The sequence below is a fragment of the Crassostrea angulata genome, chromosome 6 (assembly GCF_025612915.1).
Source record: "Crassostrea angulata isolate pt1a10 chromosome 6, ASM2561291v2, whole genome shotgun sequence".
Classification (NCBI taxonomy): Eukaryota; Metazoa; Mollusca; class Bivalvia; order Ostreida; family Ostreidae; genus Magallana; species Magallana angulata.
In genome coordinates, this window is record NC_069116.1 from 28,259,269 (window position 1) to 28,264,583 (window position 5,315).

A 5,315-nucleotide genomic window follows, 5' to 3' on the forward strand; every position below is an offset into this window, starting at 1 on the left:
GAACGCAGTTCACTATTCAATCGCACTAAATTTTGAATTGCGAACTGCGTTCTATAGAACGCAGTTCACTATTCAATTGCATATAAGGCAAGCGGGCCCCAAATATGAATTCTAAATTTTGAATTGCGAACTGCGTTCTAGATAGAACGCAGTTCACTATTCAATCGCACTAAATTTTGAATTGCGAACTGCGTTCTATAGAACGCAGTTCACTATTCAATTGCGAACTGCGAACTGCGTTCTAAAAACCGATTGCCAGGTTTATCATTTTCTTTCTAAAGGTGCTTAGAAGCAAGTGAATATTATAATCTTTTGTTGTGTCTGAGGTCAATTCTATATAAATAATGGCTGTTTGGGAGGGTAACTGTTGAAACTGACACCCCGAGAAAACCATTGTCAACCGACGCGAAGCGGATGTTGACAATGGTATTCGAGGGGTGTCAATTTCAACAGTTGCTCTCTTAAACAGGGACTTTTTATTATATTATACTGAATGTCATTTTTGAATAAAATTTTACTGCTTTTATATAGAAATGAAGTGAATTCTACGGTGAATCGTACGCGCATAATTTACGCGCATGTAACAATTCGCTGTGTTACCCGTTGCCAAGTGTGTTGCTAACGCTGAGGGTAATAGAACAGATAACCAACTGCGTCTAAAACCAATCAGATTTCAGTTTTTACAATGAAAGTATAATAAAAGGATTTAGCTACCCGAGAAGTTATAACAAAGGTTCACCGAGCCCTAAGTGAATAAAATGTACTTTGAGGGAACACGCGATACATGTATATCATTGTAATGATCGAAAGAAAACCCAATAATGGTTTTATCACCTGATTCTGTACGAAAGTTGAATAGGGCTTCATAATAAAATAGTTTTATCTCGTAATTACGAGAAAGATCTAGTCACTACAAAAAAAAAAAAAAAAGAAAAAAAAAAGATTTCGTTAATACGAGTCAATTATCTCGTTATTACGAGAAAATATCCGACTCGTAAAAACGAGAAAAGATGTCAGATTTTTAGATTATAATCTCCGTAAGGAAGCTGTTTTTGTTTGTGTCAATTTCTTTGGATAAAAAGAGATGATACATGTACATGTATGTCAATGTAGAACGACGCCCCCCCCCCCCCTTTTAAATCACTTTCAGCTGAACTTTTCAGGCACGTGGCGTCAGGGGAGGCCCCTTTTCTCGCGACAAACACTTTTCTTAAATTAACATATATATATATATATAAAACTTAATTTTAATTTGAAGGAGTTGCGTTACATTGTTTCAAAAGTATATTTCTGGAAGTTCTGTTATTTTTTTGTCAAATGATCAATCTAATGTAGAAGGCCTAGACCTATCAATTTTATATATATATATATATATATATATATATATATATATATATATATATATATATATATATATATATATATATATATATATATATATATATATATTAAGCACTAAAAATGGCTAACAACACGAACAATAGAAAAATTTGAAGGAGTTGCGTTACATTGTTTCAAAAGTATATTTCTGTAAGTTCTGTTATTTTTTTGTCAAATCATCAAGTATGATCAAGTATGACAATTTCTATTGTTCGTGTCGTTAGCCATTTTTAGTGCTTTTTATATTCAGTTTACTGGCTTAGTATCTATATATTAGATCCGACACTTTACAGATGCCTAGTGTTGTTGATTCTATTCAGTGCTTTATATATATATATATATATATATATATATATATATATATATATATATATATATATATATATATATATATATATATATATATATATATATATACACACAATGAAAGTGCTTATGTTTTGCAGTTAGTGTTGCTTTTTTTGTTTTTTTCTTTTATTATACTTTTACCGGACACATGTATATATATATATATATATATATAACAGTGGGACGGACAACTTCGGAATGGACATTTTTCCGGCGTTGCGCACCTCTTTCCATACACACTATTGACCAAAGTTTAGTACCAAATGGTGGGGTTTTTTATTCTAAATAAATTAATGGAAAAAAAATTGAAACATTTTTAGATAGTTTTTTAGATATTTGAACTTAAAAGTTCCAACCCCATGGGATTTTAGTTTGGAAAAAATACCCCACAGAAAACCCCATGCAAACCCCATGGGGTTTTGCAATAAACCCCATGGGGCAGAAAACCCCATGAAAATAATGTGGGGTTTAAAAACCCACTTTTTTCTTAAATAACAGTTTAGGGTTTTTAATCCCATAAAATAGATGTCATGGGATTTATTATCCCACATATGCATGGGGTATTTTATCCCATTTGTTCATAATATAAAATTACTAAAATATTTTACCAATCTATTAAAATACCAGTACTCACAGTGCAGACAGTATGGGGTGATGTTAACTAAACCAATCCAAGCAAATAAATCAGATTCTCAATAATAAGTTACTCGAGACTGATTTATTCATGTTTGCATTAGTTTAATGACTCTAGATTTTCTCTTGCATTGAATTATAATCCACAGATGTTGGTAATGTCTTCCAAAAATGCCTTTTTTTCAAATGACAAGTGTCAGCATCAGAGGTATGCTCTGTCATCCTTTAATTTGCCTAAAAATATGTCATGAAAACTATGTAAATTATGTTTAAAAGATATAACTAATTCAAAATAAGTATTGCCCTGCTTATTATAAAATTCTTTAAAATCTGACAGGTTGTAAATATTTATCAATACTGAACTGTATTGTATGTACCAATGTTATATGATCCACTAATAAAGGCATACATTTACGGTTTATGCAATCACAAAGATTACATATAATATCTAAACTTCTGTTAAATATCATAGCATATTAAAACAGTCTTAAATCTATGGTCTCACTATTTCGAGAAAATTCGGTCCACGAATAAATGTTGATGTTTTTTTTCATTACCTAGCTTTTCACTTGGAAGTTATTAAATAATATATAGACGTATAAATTTAAAATGAAACTGATTTGCAGTCAATGGAATTACCTTTGGAAATGGACAGAAGAAACACAAACTTAGCAACACTAGCCCTACCAACTTATCAAGTACCAGGCGATGGAGTTGAAAACCGGATGTCGAAATAGTTAGACAAATCGGGACACAGATATTTCGATTAGAGCAGTCGAGATTTCATGAATTTCAAGTATAATGCCGTTTAATGAACTCGAAAATCCTATTAGTTATTTAACATCCTGAACACCGTATTATTATATAGATTATTTATCTAACTATAAATATGAGTAATTTAGTGTCAATGGTGGGGGTTGGGGGGGGGGTTATAACAACCAAAAAATAAAGTGTGCGAAATGTTTTATATCATTATACTATTAGTAAAACCAATAATTATTATAAAATTCTTAATTTAACAGGAGATAGTAAGGTGGTTATCAAGATATATATGTACAATAATACTTTTCGACGGATAATTTCAGCTTGTGTACATGTTTTCTCATGGGGGGGGGGGGGGGGTACTTGATGAAAAGTCCCGTTGATTTTTTCTTTTCCGTAGAATGTTTTAGTGAAAGAGTATAAATTTTGTGATAATGTCCAGGAGCTATTTTGGATAATAAAAAATAGATACCATGGCTATAGTACATCAGAGGCATGTGACAAAATCAGTGCGTTTAAATATTATACTGTAGAAGCCTCTCACAATAATTATTTTGTTTTTAAATTAATTCATAGCATGTATACCGGTAAGTACTTCTTATCTATTTCTTTCCCACTCTTCCCATTGTATAGGACTTATCTCAAGCGAGCAAAAGCTGGAGCAAAAGCTGGAATTTTATTCAAAATCGAATTTCCCATTGCAATTAATTTGGCAAGTATATATAAAGGATAACCTTTATACAAAATAAACCAGTGCTTGAAATACATAGTCATGGAGAACAAATCATGCAGTCTTTGTAATGATTTTAAAGCTTAATCATGAGAATACTTGGGGTGATTTCCACACCGGCAATAATAACAGAGTCTAAGGCCGACAAAAAGGCATCACAATCTAAGTCAAAGGATGAGGCCCATTGCACATTTGCATCGTTTAATATATTCCCACGATTTCATAATAAACTGAACAAGACCAATCCCTGTGTATACATGTACTTTGTATTCACTGTCTATATTTCAACACATGTGTATACATATCATCGGAACGCTGTGTATACTAAATATATCAATGCATGCTTGATTTTATGTTGTCAAATTTGTATCGAGCCGAGAAGGAACTGTTACTAGATTGATATTATTTTAATTATTGTGGCATTTTACAGAAAGAAAATTTGGAGAAAAATCATTGCCGGCCGTGAGATCCGAACCCACGACCCTTGGGTCTGTAGGCCAATGCGCTACCATATGCGCCACGGCGCTCATTAATTTCTTCGGATGTAATTAAATATTTAAACGATATCAAAAAGGGTCATTAACTGATTACGGAAAAATGATAAATAAGTGGTGTTGTTTTTAACTAAGATATTTTAAAATCTCATTACCTATTTTTATACACATCAGATATGATTTAGTATTCAATAATCGTTTATTTAATTACCCTGGGCGTCGGAAGGTATTCATACCCGTGCGGCAAATTTTAAAAGTCCCTAGAAAATAAGGGCGACCAAAGGGAGTTCAACTAAATAAATACCTAGGGATTAATTTCAAGCGCATACATGTACCCATTACACTTTTATTTTAAAATTTAAATCTACGTCCCAACCCATTGCATTTAATCCCAACCCCCCGATCCGGTAGCGATATACATCCTGATCAGAGCCGTTTAAGTGTGTTCAAAATGTACTGTTTTATGAAAAGGTCCAAGTTGCATATATTTTAACAACGATTATAAAATGCGTGTGTGTGTGTGTGTGTGTGTGGGGGGGGGGGGGGGGGTGATAGCGTGTAATCTACCTGCAACTTCATTTTCCTCTCTTAACATCTTGTTTTCCAATTTTTAATATTCTCCCCCAAAAGAGTGTGTGTGGGAAGGGGGGTGGGGGGTTGGTGGGATCTATGATAACTCAATTATAATAAAAATCTTTGCTGCAGAAATAGACCCCCCCCCCCCACCCCCCACACCCGGCCCCCAAGTTGACATCCAGATTAATTGCAGCCCCCTGTCCATTACTTTGTTCCTGGTTACACGTGCACAGCTCGATCGGACACCTGCTCTTACGTGTCGTGTGTATGTACCTTTGCTCCGTTGAACAATAGGGTGGTTAATTGGATACACAGAACGTACCCGTTACAAAGACAGATAAGAATTCTTAGTTAATTGCAAGGTCTGTGAAAGAACAATAGGTGCTAATGAG

The 5,315-nt window shown here is 33.4% G+C and overlaps 1 long non-coding RNA gene across 1 annotated transcript; it reads right to left on the reverse strand.

Moving 5' to 3' along the window:
• Positions 1–2,362: 2,362 nt before the first annotated feature.
• LOC128189904 (uncharacterized) lies at positions 2,363–3,261 on the reverse strand. Its single transcript, XR_008244291.1, has 2 exons — positions 3,001–3,261; positions 2,363–2,595 (listed from the first exon to the last, which is right to left on the reverse strand). It is a non-coding gene; the product is annotated as an uncharacterized LOC128189904 (long non-coding RNA).
• Positions 3,262–5,315: the final 2,054 nt, after the last annotated feature.